At 36.9% G+C, this 16,083-nt stretch overlaps 1 protein-coding gene across 6 annotated transcripts in view; it reads right to left on the bottom strand.

The window, feature by feature from the left end:
* Positions 1 to 16,083, bottom strand: part of PRKCZ (protein kinase C zeta) — a 157,891-nt gene that overhangs the window by 73,036 nt on the left and 68,772 nt on the right. The gene's annotated exons all lie outside the window — the stretch shown is intronic.

Raw genomic sequence — 16,083 nt, 5'->3', positions numbered from 1 at the left:
GCTCTCGGCTGTACATACACAGCATGTCTCACACAGATCAGGCCTAATTAACTGCTGCCTCTCAGTTCATGGGCGGCCATAGCAAAAATCCAGAACACTCGCTCGCACAGCTTGGTCCCTTTTCATCCTCTGTGCCACACTAAAAATCCATCCTATATTCAAAACAGATAAGCCCCCCCGATGTCACTTTTTACTTTTATCATGTTGGTCATGTTGGTGCTTTCTGTATACAATATTTATTTACCAGTAAGAATTTATTACATGACAAAGACTGCCCAAAGCACTACTGGTTACCTAAAGAAATAGAATGCAGCTACTTACAGTCCTTGAGGTGTGTAAGGGTCTTTTACCAAAGAAGGAATGTAAGAGCCTTTCAAGCATATAAGCTTAAATCTTTACCTGCTGCTTTAAAAAATACAAATAGGTAGTATTTCATACTAGTATTTTTCCAGGTATAAAAATGCATTCTACTTTGTAATATACATACAATATACATTAAAAATCACAACACGTGACCCATGATAAATTGGCTTGTATGCCTAACAATAAATTAACATTCTATAATGACCAATGGATCCCCTACTAAAGCTAGATTTTCGGACCTGTCCCACTTTGTAAACCATCACTTCTTTATATTATATTTCCTAATTCCCCTTGTTTCTTTATACCTATTCATGGTTTATAGAATTGTATTTAAGTTCCCTGCACAGGTAGCTGTTGACCTTATGGTTGTCTTGCATTCTTCTTTGCGTAAACATTTATTCTTTGTTATTTCATATTGCTCATTCTTTTCCTTATTTTTTATTTTATTTTATTGCAAAATGATGAAAAACAAACGAATTACAAAAGTTACTACACACTTTAAAAAAAAAAAAATCCTAGTAATCCGCCAGCAAATGAAGACGTTTGCACTGACATGTACAATAAAATCTGCCATTGGGTATATTACATCCTATTTACCGACTGTTCGGACTTGGGCGTTAATGAACTTTTTACATCATGAATCAGAGTAATAAAAGTGTTTATGGATTTAACCCAATTAGTTCACCCTGGTATGTTCCTGTGATATGAAGCTGGGGCTGAGGGGTTACTGCCCTAATAAAGCAATGGCCACATTCTGTGCTACTCCATTAGAATTCAGCACAGCTGCTTTATAGAGCTTTGCAATTACGTTTCGAGAAACATGTTATTATGCTGGCCTGTACTGAATCGAGATGTACAATCTCTCCAGCACCCAAGGAATATAAACAGGTACTGGCTACATTTCAGAGGGATGCAAGGACAACGTTTAAACACTGCTATAGGTCAGCTGGAGAAAAGATCAGATTAATGGCTCTAGAAAGTTACAGAGCCCTGAACTGATTGTTGTATTAGAAAGGACACAAAGAACAAATTATTTGAAGTTCATCTCTAGACAGATATAAAATCCAATAGAAATGTACTAGAAAATAACCTCATGTATTTTATATACTGCTAGAAGTATATTATGAATCCTCATAATATAATCCCCCTCCTAATATGTGATACATCCCCCACCTCCTAGATTGTAAGCTCTTCGGGGCAGGGCCCTCTCCTCCACCTGTATCACTGTCTGTCTCTGTCTGTCATTTGCAACCCCTATTTAATGTCCAGTGCTGCGTAATATGTTACCGCTATATAAATACTGTTTAATAATAAGCTATCATTTTTGTAATACAGAAACGTTCTGGCTGGACGGCCAAAATATCTGCTGCATTGCACACAGCTGTCCATAAAACAGCCAATCTCAACCTTTTTAACATGGGGAACCCTTGAAATTTCCATGTCTCCAGGAAACTCCTGCTATAATTACTATACCCACAGCTCACAGTATATCGGCTTAGCTGTCAGCAAAAGACAGCCTCTTCCATTGCCGATCAGTGAGAATGCCACCATTACGGACAGATAATAAGGTCATTGATGTCACTTAAGTGAACCTGAGAGGCACAAATGGTTCATTGCTCAAGGCACTCCTAGCAACCTATGGAGGAACCCAGGCGGACAAACACTGATCTAAAAGCATGGGAGGCTGGGGAAGGTCATGGACGAGGCTTAACTGCAGTGTGGTTTGCAAAGAGGCCCAGCTGCACTGCCTGGTAGAGGTTCCTGTATTACAATGCTGTACAGGGTTACATGTTTATAAGCAGGTAAAACAATCGACATGTATTAATTTCATTTTTGGTTTGTCTAGAATTCAGCATTAACATAACTTAAAAGAACATTCCCAAATTGCTTCTACGGTTTTTATTAAAAGTATGACTAACTTTGGAAACTGTGAGCTAAATCCAGTAACAAGACTGCAGAGTAAATAAGTGCAGGGGAAAATAAAACGTTCATTAAATTTTCATCTCTTGCTTTCAGTACTTGATTTGAAAAAAACATAAGAGCCTATTTGCTACCTGAACTTCCTGGATTTAAAGTAAACCTTAACCTGAATATATTGTGACCTCCTTCTTTGTACCTTCACTGCTCATCATCGTTCTTGGATAATAAAAAGTGAACTCTTCAGTCAAATGGTTTGCTGCTGCTTTTTACATTTTTTCATCTGATGATCTTTTCAGTCTGCTGCAGGCGGGAAAACGCTTTCCTCAGTCCCCTCTCCCACAACTATCTCACTGTAAAACTGTAAAATTTTAGCAAGTATTAATACAAAAAGCTCCAACAGGGGTTCACCTGTGTCAGATATTTGCAGTTTAGATGTACAAGGATTACATTTTAATACTTGCCAGATAGTGAATAAAAATCACACTGCAATATTGATTGTAACTATACATGAACACTGATCATATGGAGATGAGATGGGCAGAACAGTTGCTCAAAGGTTAGCACTCTGGCCTTTGCAAGCACTGGGTCTCAGGTTCAAAGCATGGAGTTTGCAGGTTCTCCCCGTGTTAGCGTAGGTTTACTCCAGTTTCTTCCCACATTCCAAAAACATGCATTTAGGTTAACTGGCTTCCTCCCAAATTGATCTTAGACTGTATTAAAGACATATGACTATGATAGGGACATTAGATTGTGGGCCCCTTTGTGGGACAGTTAGTGACATGACTATGGACTTTTACAGCACCGCGTAATATGTAGGCGCTATACAAATACTGTGTAAAAATAATAAAATAATATTAATGACAAGCAACATCTCCTGAAATACAGCTACCAGCTAAAGGGGAGTAGTGCAGTAAAACACCTTTTGGTGATGTAAGCGACACTAAATAATTTAAAAGGTAAATTAATTTGACTGCAGTTTGTATAGATGATGGGGGCAGGGTCGGATGGGGGGGTTGAGGAAACAAATCTTTATCAATTTGAATAATGCTGCTTATCATTTTTCATGTTGGATGATGACAACACAGACCATGTGTGTGCAATGTGTGCTGAAATTGTCACTTGTTCTTGCACAAAGACCTTGCTTTAAATATCTACAGATAATATTTTAACAACCGCTTCAGATTTAAAAAGATTAAACATTTTTATATAAAACATTTACACTATCCAGGTTTACATTATACATTAAACTTCACAAACAATACGACTGACTACTTTGAAATTAATGAAACGAACTTTGAATGGATTACACATAAAGCAAAAAAAGATGTAGAGAACTTAGGGAAATAATCATGCAGACAGGCACAAGGTATGAGCCATAGTGCTTGGAACAAGAATATACATGTAAATTGAAAATGAGCCGAGCTACAAAAAAAACGGTGCAAATGTTTTTAAAGACCACGAAGGAGGGATATCTAGCAAAAGATATTGGAGACAAAAAGAACAGATAATCAGGAGCAATGAGATGAAAGCGGATCCACAACAGAAAAGTAAACTCTCTTCGACCTCATTACAACACCCTTGGCACGCGCTCCACTTTTGTTTCAAGAAAGCAAAGATAGAGGGAGTTGTCTTTAAACCTATATGGTTTCTTAGTAAAGATTCTGGAGCTCTGCAAGAAATGTGTCAGCGTGAGCTTTTTTACACGTATTATAGACAACCAGGTCTAATGAATAAACTTAATCCATGTGAAATCATTCTTTTTGTTTCCCTTTATAGTCTATGGGATAGGGATGTTGGTACTAGTTACCCTGAAAGTTAATTACAATACTAAACTCTTTTCAGAGGTTTAAAAGACATTATTTAATAAATAAAAATTAGTGATATATGTTCATGTTACCACTAAACCCAAGGCACTCGTCACGGCTTCATTTACCTTGTGCTATATCCATTGATGATTGAGCCCGGCAAATTGAAGACTTTGGCTGTTTACAGGCCTACTTACATGGCCTCCGAAAAGCCCAAAACTCTGCTAAATAGGCAAAATCCATTTACCTGCCGGTCACTGGTTCAGAACTCTACAGACATGTAATCTAACAATAGTCTTTATATCTTGAAAACATCTTAAATTTCCAAGCTGAAGTGACAAGCAGGAGCTCTAATGGTACAGCTAGGAACAAATCCAAGTCTTCAGCAACAATAAAAAAAACTGTGCAAAAAAACAAATATATCTTTATAGTAACTTTTAATTATCATACACAATACAGCGTGGTTGTTTTAATAAAAAAAAAAAAAAAAAAAAGAAGAACACATTCCTTTGGCGAAGCGAATTTTAACTTAGCTTAGTGATTTATCTGAGGCTGCGCCGACATCTATCAGGACAGCAAAAATCACATTTTCTTTCTCCTTTCTTTTAGACACAATTGGGTGTTCTTTGCAAATTGCATCCGCATGTAGATTTCCATAAATCACTAATTAATTTTGCAAATTAAACTTGACCTCCTTAACCCTAGTGTGTAAATTACTTTAGTCATTTTTTTTTAAACATCAGGCAATAACGTGCTTTCCTCCTTTAAAGACTTATATTTACCCACAGATAGAAAGCCAACACTTTTAAAAAACAGTGGATCTCCATTTGTTTTTAACATGTTATGAGAGAAATACAAAGGCTGTCCTTGCCAAACCCTTGTTGCCTTGGCTATGAAGCAGACCTGAAACAAGAATGCAGCCAGTGAAGTCAGAATAATATGCTCTAGGTCAACGTCTCAGAAGCTCTTGGATCAGTAAGATAACTGAGCAACTTGCATTTTTCAGAATTTCACAAGGGAGGTTACCATCAACGTGTAAAGATAGATTGACCAAGGCCAGGTATTGCACAATGAAAAAAGAGGAAAGATGAAAACAACACACTGCTTGAATTCTCAGAGACCTTCTGGATTGCATGCTTATGAATACTACTTTAGCTCCGAAAACAGCTACCTTAACTATATATAAACTCAAGGTTTTCTTTCTAAGCCACCATAGCTCTGTCATAATCATTTATTCACATTTCCAGGCCTCAGCATCATTTGGTTTCTTGCTCCTGCTGTAAAACTGCCTACTTATTTCCCATCCTCTTAGTTACAAGTATTGAAGTGCAGATATGTATGTCAGAGACATCACTCTGTGCAGTGTCAGGTGGAGATCACACATACAGATGAGAAGACTATTTAGTAAACATGAGATGCAAAATGTTACTTTCATAGCATTAAGCAAAAACAATTTGTGTTGAGGAAAAGGAAAGCGTGTCTTTTCTGTGATTGGAAGCAGTTATCACAGCGGGATAGTCTAATATCAAGCCTTTATAACATAGGCGGCTCTGTGACAGGCAAGATTCCGCAGAGCAAGGTACACAACAACTGAAATCAGAAGGCAGATCATATTTTAAATAAAAAATGATCCAAACAATGATGAGGATAAAGGTTTAGCTAAGCACAAAGACATTATTTTAACTCAAGTTGAAGACCAAAGGGCCCAGTCAAATGCTGATTCCTTATGTCAGTTTCACTCCAATCAGTTGGTTTTCCATATCACAGATCCAGTCAGTTTCTGTACTCATCTTGTCTCAATCTTGCTACAAAATTCCTAATACCCTGAATAATATATATATAATAATACTCACAATAAGCACATAAAGCCCTAAAAAAGAAAAACAGTGACTTAAGCTGGGTTAGCACAACACACAATATTCATTCTGAATGGCATGCCAACACACCTTTAGGCAGACTTGTGGGCCATCGCACAGTAGCATGCACAATGTGCTGCACTAAAAAGTAAACAAAAAAAGTGAATGTACTTTTTGTCATGCTCTACCATGAAGTTTGCAGCCCTTTCAAATAAATAAGCTGCCTTCCAGCATTGCTTATCTTTGCGGCTGTGATAATGTGACCCTACACATGTATAAAAGGGGAGAGAGAGAAAGATGTACCCTACAAAATTTTTTGATCCAGCTCCACCTTTTTTTTTTTTTTTTTTTTTTTTTTTTTTTAGGTAAAAAGACCCCCATTTACTCCGGTAAGACCAGGTTAAAAAAAAGGGTCCAACCTCCACCCTGGAGTACAATGACAATGCTGCAGAAACAACACAATGTAATATGTGGTGCTGCTAATATATCTATATTCAACTGAAGATGAGGGTGAAGAAGACCTGTGACATTATAAGAAAAAAAAGACATCTGTTTTTTACATCATGTACATATATACATTTTTTTAAATTTTTGTGTGTTTGTTGCAAGAGGAAAGTAGGAAGAAATTGTTGGGGGAAAAGCTGGCAATTGGCGAATTGGAGATTTACAAAATGAAAAAATGTCAGATGGTAGTTAAAGTATTGTTAAGGATCAGATTTTAAAAGAAGCTACTTTGTCTTGGCAAGGCAGAGCAGCTGGCATGTACATTATCAGCTTTTTACCCTCACAATTCATCTATGAATTATGAGTACTGGGACACCATTAAATTGTATTTTTCTCTATCAGGTTTAATGGGGCTTCCACAGTGGTATTGTAAACCAAATTAAAAAAATGGCATACAATAAATAACTCAAAACATGTTTCAGTCTTTTAAAGACAATAGCGTTTTGGGACACCTGAGAACTTAAGTGCTACTTTGAACATTGGAGATTCAGGCAGGTGGTTTTTGCAGCAAAGGAATAGGCGATGTCCCTTCTGCAATAACTGTTCTTACTGTCTGATCATTGCCCAGCTGCCAAAGTTTGCGGAGCTACACATGCACAGTCCAACATTGGTTGATAGGGAAACCTGGCAATTCCAGCTTGCCTTGAACGTTCTAGAATGAATGGACTCTCACAGGCGCACATAAATTAAGCCAGCTAAGATGGCCTAAGATCATCTACAAGAAGACAAAAATAAAGAAGATTGTGGTGTCCTGGGACAGAACAGGGAAAGTTAGGCATCATAATGAGGGAAAAAGGAAATATTTGTTGTAACCTCACGCAGGTTTTTTTTTGGAGCTACAGCTTCCATTGCTGGATACATTCTAATGACCTAAATGTAAAGATGATTTTTTGACTTCACACTTGACACAAGCATTCAGATAACTCAGTGGAAAAAAGATGAACACCTGAGCTACATCCTCATTCTTGGTCAGATGGCAAAAAGAGGATCAAACACAAACCATGGAAGCTGTATTACTTTTGAACTAGGTCAGAAAGGAAGCCTATATAATCCCCTATATAAAAAAAAAAAAAAAAAAAAAAAAAAAGTCCTTTTTAAGCTCCCTTTTTTTTATTAAGCAAAATAGCCCAACAGCTCCATGCTGTGCAAATAAATAGGTCTTACAAATGCTGACTTTTGGCCCCATTCCTGCTGTACTTACCGTGGCCTGACAGAACAAACATGTAAGAACTACACCTTGCTAGCTGCATTCTTTGATCAAACCACCCTCAAAAAGTCAGTTTATGAGAAGGTTAAACACATTTTCTGTTTCAATTTTCTTGGCTTACAAAACAAACACCTGTACACTGCACAAACCAGTCATTCAATAACTTGGGATTCTTCTTTAAAGAACTCAAGGGACCTGATTTATTCAAGTTCTCCAAGGCTGGAGGAGAGAATACACTTTCAGCAGTGAAGCTGGGTGATCCAGCAAACCTGGAACGGATCTGGTCCAGGATTCAAAACATTTGTTAGCAAATTACTTTGAAGAAATCCATTCCAGGTTTGCTGGATCATCCAGCTTCATTGATGAAAGTGTATCCTTTCCATCCTTGGAGAGCTTTATTAAATCGGGCCATCTTATTTTCAGATTGGAGGATATCTAGCATCACGTATGCCACCTTACCAAGCCTCACTGTCCATAATCCACCCATTTCATTCACTGGATTTCAGTCATGGAGGCTCAGTGTCAGATGTGAGTGTTACAACAACTTTCTGTTTACAGGAAACTATGTACAGCACCCTGATGGCCACCTGCCATGATCTGCCTGTATTGCATAAAGAAGAAAAAGACTGATGGCATTGGGTCTAAAATAATGTATGAAATGAAAACAGAATATCATAAGCATAAATTGATGAAGGTTTAAAAAAAGGAACCAGGAAAAGAAAAAAAAATATGTGGAATAAACTTCTTCTTTAGGTATACAGGTACAGGTATATGAAATAATGCTGTTATATATTTCATAGTTATCAGATCATAGCCAACAGGATTGCTTTGTGAACCCGATTTTAACCCCAAAATAATCATCTTGTTCCACTTGTTATTTACAACAATGTCTAGGTGAGGAAAAGAATGAATTCGCACAGCTGAGGTGCACTGCTATGGACAGATATAAATACTTCCAGGCCATCACCCTGGCTAAAGCTTTTCAGCAATGTCAAAGGGAAGAAAAGAACCTGCACTGTTATCCAACCGGCAAAAACAAGTTTAAAAAAAAAAAAAAAGTACAAAGTGTAAAGTCCAGGGTCACTTCTTGTATATGATGTTTCTTAATAAAGGCTATCCGGACAAAAGGATTGTACAGAACAGATATGCTGAAGAACAATCCCTTTCTCTTGTAACTCAGAAGAGTCAAATATCTTGTCTAGAAGTCTACAGAAAGAACACAGAAAGAGAATAAATGACTAAACATGGACGGCAGTGGAGTACATATGAGAAGCAATTCCTTAAATATCACTGTGTGCATTACTACCCAAAGAACGGTCAGTATGCGGAATATCACTGCATTTTTACAGCAATTTCTTATTGAAAGAAACCTGAATGGAGTGATCATATCAACATATTGAGCATAGATATATAGTGCCACATCAGAACTCCCTGTGAATTGTGTTAGTAGTGCTGCAGTTATGTAGATTGTTTTGTATTCTTGCTTGTAAATCTAAGGATCAGCCACATTGCATTATGATTTTAAGAAAATAAAAGCTCTCCTTTTCAGGCACTTTTAAAATGGATACTTGAGTGCATTAATTTAGTAAGAGATTAATCATTGCTGTGATTTGTTAATGTTTTTTCAGCATGAACTATTGGGTTCTGTAAACACCTTGTTCCCTTTTTTAAGGAAAACAATCAAAAGTAGTATAAAGCTAGGTAAGTATCTCTGTTGGCTAGATAGAATACTGCACAACCTTCATCTGCAATAAAAGCTGAATGTGTGATTTTATAGGTCAGACTACCTAAAATTAGGTTTATTTATTGGTTAATAAAGATATGCATTACTACTTTCAAGGATGAATTCCAGACAAACACTAGTTTTCCTAAGGGTACTGCTTAGGCACCATTACCATTTCCTAATGTTCTCTACAACACTGCAAATATTTACTTTTTGAGTTTCATTCCAAGTGAAATACATGCTGCCGTCTCCATATAGTTCAACTAGAGAAAAATAAAGGAAAATGAGACCTAGTAGCAGCTCAGGTTCTTCTACCTGCAGCATCAGTTTCAGGTAATGGCCTTTTCATTTTTTCTATTCTCGGTGCCTGACCATTTGCAACAAAATTATCAGTTTTTACGAAGTATTGGGAACATAAACTATAATTGCTTTGCACCCTTTTCTAATAACCTTTATGGTCTTTTTATTGTAAAATGAATACTCAAATTCTAAAGCATGCTTGCTGGGTTAAAGTGTTTTAGATGATACATTCAACGTGACAAAATCAACGCCATCAGCCTTAATTGCCGCACTCCAATTAGCTAGCCGAACAGCAAATAAATGAGACAATTCATCTTCTTCTTAGGAAGGATGAGGTATCGCTGTTACAAGGGATTATGCAGCGAGTATATCGTGGTACACAGAGTTCATTAGGGCTTTTTTATAAAGAAGCGGCTGTCGTAGTGCAGTTCACTAAATTGCAGCTGCTTACTGCTGGTTATGAATAATTGCTGTCTAGGAATTAGAAACAGTATTTACCTATGATTAATATTTACTACCATCAGTGGCTCTTTTGCATATACTGTCTCTGTAACCTAAAACTTCAGCTATATTGCTGTTTTAACAAATCAAGTCAACAGCAAGTTACAAAGAGTATCAAACTAATTGGCTAACAGATTTATCTATCAAAGTATCCATGGGGTTACAGAAGTCACACAGGAAATAAAGTATCGGCTTCCCATACAATTGAATTTTATGGGCGTACCTAGCATACACTATATGTACATCCAACCAAATTTTTCAATGTAGGTAAATCCAGGATACTTTTAATGCTACAGCATACAATACAAAGACATTTTATACCATTTTGTGCTTTCAACCTTGCAGCAACAGTTTGCAGAAAGTCCATTTCAGCATGACCGTGCCTGTGTGCACAAGGCCAGCTCTATGAAAGACATGGGGTGACAAATGAGCTCCACCAAAATGTGTCCCTAACACCACTCTGACTCTAATTGGGAAGTATCAACCTTTTCTCCTGCAGCAGTAAAGAGACCACCATCTTCATAAAGTCTCTGCTCTATCTGCTGGTATAGCCCAGACCTCTGCAGTTGCTTACAGCTTTACTATAGGCCATGGAGGGCTGCTGACCATCTCCAGACTGTTACTTCCAGATTCTTTTAAATGCAACCTGACTGTTGAAATCTTGTCTCCATTCTTTCACATCTATCAAAAAACTTGATGCCTGCACAAAGCCCTGATCTCAACCCTGCAAAACATGTTTGAGGAGAAATATAGGGCAGATGGCCAACTAGATCTTCTTATCCTCTTTTATGTTTTTTTTTTTTTGAATAGGCAGAAATTGTTCACACACATACTCCAGATGCTTGTAGAAAGCCTTACAAAAAAAAAAAAAAGAATCACCTGCGCTAAAGCTTAAGAGGGGTGGGTACACACCTACCTACTTATGACATCAAACTTTTACATGTTTATCATATGTATCTACAAGCTTTTGGGCATAAAACATATACTTACAGTATGCATTGCATATTGGTAGTCTCTTTATTATGACTTCGAAGACATCAGATTTCCTATACAAACACAAATTGGGCTACGCACCACTTATTCTTGGCAGCAGGTTGGCTGTTCTGCCACTGATTTGTTCATTAGAGATGATTCCACCCATATAGTTTAGGGTATAATATGCAAGTCTTAAGCTCTAAGAATTGAATAAGACCTCATCTGTTCTCTAGCTGATGAATTCTACATTCACATTATATTGCAGATAAATAGTTCAGGAAAAGTTTCATGACCCTTTCTTGAGTACACATTGTAAACTACAAATGTTACTATACCAAAATGCATTGATCTTATTCTGGAATTAAATATGTATCACACCATCACACTAATATGTATATTAAAATAAAAAAAAACACCATAGAAGATAAATTTCAACAAAATATGGCCCATTGTATTAGGAGTTTATTATGCCTTTCCTAAAAAGTGATACAAGTTACCTGCGGGGTGCTCATTACTGCACCAGAAGATTTTACAATTTCTCTATGATTAGTGAAACAACAAGGTACACCAAGTGTGCTACTGTTGTCATCTTGCAAACATTTTTGTGCTCACTTATTGACTTTAAAACCAGGGTGATAAGTATTTCCTTTTGTTCTTGAGGACATCCTAAATAAAGGTGACCCTAGATGAGCTAACATATCTTCTGAAAATACATTTTGTGCAAGGCTCCTGTAAATCCTTTGCATTGCCATCTATTTTTTCAAGGGAATATAAGTGATAGAAAAGCACAATAACACCAAAAACTTACTTTACAAGATTGTTATTAAGATGGATTTAAATCCATTATATACCTAGCCTTCTCCAGCTATAACTACGGCAGATTTGTGGCTGGAAGAGAGGGCGGGGGATTTATTTCAGTGGTTCTATACTAGAACTGATCATGTATGAAATTACAGTGTTAAGAGCTTAAACTCACATGTCTTTTTTCAAGATGTACCATGAAATTATTCAAGTGTGCTCTAGGTGTCCTTTATATTTTGTAATAAAAACTTGAAACTTCAATTACTGCACTGAATTCCCATGAAATTTATTAATAAGGAATAACAGCTAAAAAAATGAGATCTATTTTTAAGAAGCAGCAATGACCATGCCATGTCTTTCATTGTACACTTTGTCCTTGCTTTTACCATTGTCTCAAATGTAATGTAGTCTATTTCATACTGAGGATGAAACTAAATTAATTTGTACACACCAACGTTACATGTAATGAACAATTACAACCATCACTGAATGCACCCTTGGAGCCCTCAAACCCAGGTGTTCCAATGGTCACATTAGGACTTTGGTGGTGCATGCAAGCGTTGAGCTGCCATCTCCTTTCCTTATTTACTATAAAGGCCGCCTATCAGAGTTGTGAGCACATACGAAATATGGGAAGAGTGTGAAGACCCCAAGGACCTACATCTAGCAAATAAAAAAACAAGTAGAATGTAGAAAAAGGTTAATTAATACCGAATAACAAATTCAACATTTTTTTCCAAAATGTACTTTAGAGACTTACACCCCAGTGTTGCACCTGTTACGAAATTCCTGCCTAGAACATTGTTACGAAACGCCTAGAACATCTACTGAAGAAGACTTCCTATGGAAATTCACATCAGATGGCCAAATCACCTCAACCCATAAATCTCTATTCAGTGGAGCAGAAGGTATATATAAGATGCCAAATGCCTGCCTCATCCAGGAGAGCAAACCTGGCAATTCATATTTTGGTCGACTGCCCCATAACTCCGTACCCAAAGCTTATGACCATATGCGAGAGAGAGTGGATTCATCAGTAAATTGACAGCTTAGTCTAAAATTCCAGCGTATGCACCTCGGAGAGGTAAAGTGGCCAAAAATTAAAGCCTATAAACGTCATGCTGTTTATTTTGAGCAAACTGATTGAGACAGGAGCATAAAAAACACAATTTCTATTTATTCATCTCCAACTACTGACTCATAAGTTTGAGCATTTAAAATCCATGGAAACCGTTCACAATGCTCAAGCTAACCAAAGCAATCGAATCACTAGTACATATGGCTGAAAGGTTGGATGAATAAACTCATGTAATTCCAGGTGGTAACACAGAGTTAATGGTTCCTATTAATCACAACACGTAGGCACTCACAACACACCCACGGGCTGCTTAATAAAATACAAGTGCAACATCACACTGGACTTCTCAGTAAAGTGGAAAAAAAATTAAATTGATTTAGTGCTACCTTAGATAGAGGACTCCCACACACATTTTAACTGTGCATTTAAAAAAAACCCAAAAAACACACAACGAAAAAAATATGAATGATGGAAAAAAAAAGGATAAACTCAGGCCTGAAACTACCTTGATATAATTTCTTGAGCATTGCAGGAGAACAGAATACCAGGGTGCACAAATATTTAATGTTTGGGGGAAAAAGGGAACTCCACACCTTTACCTCCTTCTGGATCTCATTATATATATACACCAGTGACCATTAGGGAGCGATGACAGGAAAGAAAGTTTTAAAGCGGAACTGAAGTTAACTGCCAAAAACAGCTCTGACCCATTGAGGCATGGGCTTAATGTGTCCTCTGAAGATGTTCTGTGGTATCTGGTAGTACCAAGTTATTGACAACAAATACTTTAGATCATGCTGCCTTTTCCAACAGTACATACTGCCGTTTTGCATCTTTTCCCCAAGTAAACCATGCAATTCAGCCTGAACTTTGCAAAAAACAAAAAATGTGATTCATCAGAGCAGATCACCTTCCTCTACTGCTTCATTCATTAGTTTCTTTGCTCATGTACTCAATGTAGGCACCTCTGGCGGTGACAGAAGTAAAGGCACTCTGTGACTATGCTTGCCCATGGTGCAGCATGTTGTGGTGCACTGTGTGTCCCGGCACCATTCTGTCATGGTCAGCATTGAATTGTTAATATTTGTGCTACAGCAACTCTTCTGTGGGATCACATCTTATGAGTGAGCTCCCCAACCCTTATTTGCCCATCAATATTTCTTGGGTACCCATGACCCAGTCACTAATTTGCCAAACTGTCTTACCTTGGGCCACTTCTACCACTATATTGGGGAACATACCACTAGCCCTTTTGTTTTAGAGACGATCTGACCCAGCCAGGATTTGACCTTCAAGAACCAACTGTTACATGCTTATCCCACCCCTTGACACGTGCCATTGTAACCTGATAGCAAAGATTATTCACTTTGCCTGTTTGCAGTTTTTTTTTTTTTTTTTTTGGCTAATTCTAGTATATGTGAATGTGATGAGCCTAATGTGAATAATTTAGATTTTCTGTAAATACATATATACAGATGAGCAAGATATAAGAGATGAGCAGATAGTAGCACTAAACAAATACTGTGTTCTACCATTTCTCTAGCTCATTCAAAGTCTACTAGTCATGTGAGACCCGATTGGAAATAACAGACACTCTATAAAGCTAAACAAGCCTATTCTGGAGGTCGTTAAAGTAAATTGCTCATCAGAGTATTAAAGTATACAGTATCCGACTAAAGAGTAATGTAGGACTCGCATGTCTGTTTCTAAAAGTTTACATGCTGCAATAATGATTGTATTATAATCTAGGGTGACAATGCTGTTTCTCTGCAGATTTTATAATATATATATATATACACATATATATATATATATATATATATATATATATATATATGTATTAGTCTGTCATTTGCAATCCCTATTTAATGTACAGCGCTGCGTAATATGTTGGTGCTATATAAATCCTGTTTAATAATAATAATAATATATGTTATAGGGTTTACAACTTTCTCCCAGAGCAAAGCTACCCGTGTGCTAAATGACTGATTACACTGAAAATGTTTCTTGAAAAGCTCAGCTGCAAAGAAGTGTTTACTAGCAAACTGAAGACCGATAATTTACCCTTTTCCTGCAATCAGATTCAGCATTTTTGTACCTACACTAATGTAAGGTATTGTTGGTTTTTTTTTCTGAATATTCCTTCAATACTTGCTGAATTTCCCTAAAATTGATTACGCTTATGTTGACATCAGGCCAACGGGCTTTTTGCAGACTGCAGACGTTTTTCACTTCTTCAGATACAGCAACATTTATTACCAGAGGAGAAGATGCTAGATAGTCATTGGATTAAGATTTAACGGGAAGTGAAGATCAAATATAGCCGGACTATCACCAAGGAAACAGGTTTACCTTCTTAACACATGTACTCTATAAATACAATGAACAGAAATAGAATTGTTCTGTATATTTATAATGAATTATCTACAAAACATATTAACTGCCAAAAAAGATCACGGTTATACGAGATGATGATCCCCACTCGTTGGTTCACCCACCCTATGTGTATATATAAAGCTACAGAAACATAGCTATGGCATTGCAACTTCATCTCCCTATTTGCTTTATATGTAAACAGATAAATGGGCTAAACAGGTTGTTTCTTATTAAAAAATAAAACACTTTAGGACTGCAAACAAAATAAAGACAACGTCCTCACATGCCTCCATTTAGCTCTTTATATTTAAGATTTAGGATAAATTGATAAGCAAGTCAAGACGTGGTACAAGTCGAAATATTTGTTATCTGGGTTCTTCTGTGATTGTATCAAATCTGTAATCTAATAGTTATCCCCATTCTGACCCTTCCCCATCATAATGGTAAAAAACAGCTTTTTGGTGCATGTCATGTAAACAAATGCTGATTAGTCAAGTAATCTAATTAGAAGAGACTTAACAGAGTGGTGTGCTGGAAGAGCTGAACAGTAATGAGGTGAAATTGTCCCCTTCAGCTAATAATATATGATGTTTAAGCATGTGAACATTGGTGCAACAAAGAATCAATCTTAGAACGTGCAAGTATATAAATTTTCACCCTACAGGTGTCTTGGA

Source organism: Pyxicephalus adspersus, chromosome 11, assembly GCF_032062135.1.
Source record: "Pyxicephalus adspersus chromosome 11, UCB_Pads_2.0, whole genome shotgun sequence".
Lineage (NCBI taxonomy): Eukaryota > Metazoa > Chordata > Amphibia > Anura > Pyxicephalidae > Pyxicephalus > Pyxicephalus adspersus.
The sequence above is the reverse complement of the archived record's forward strand: the minus strand, read 5'-3'. Positions and strand labels throughout refer to the sequence as shown.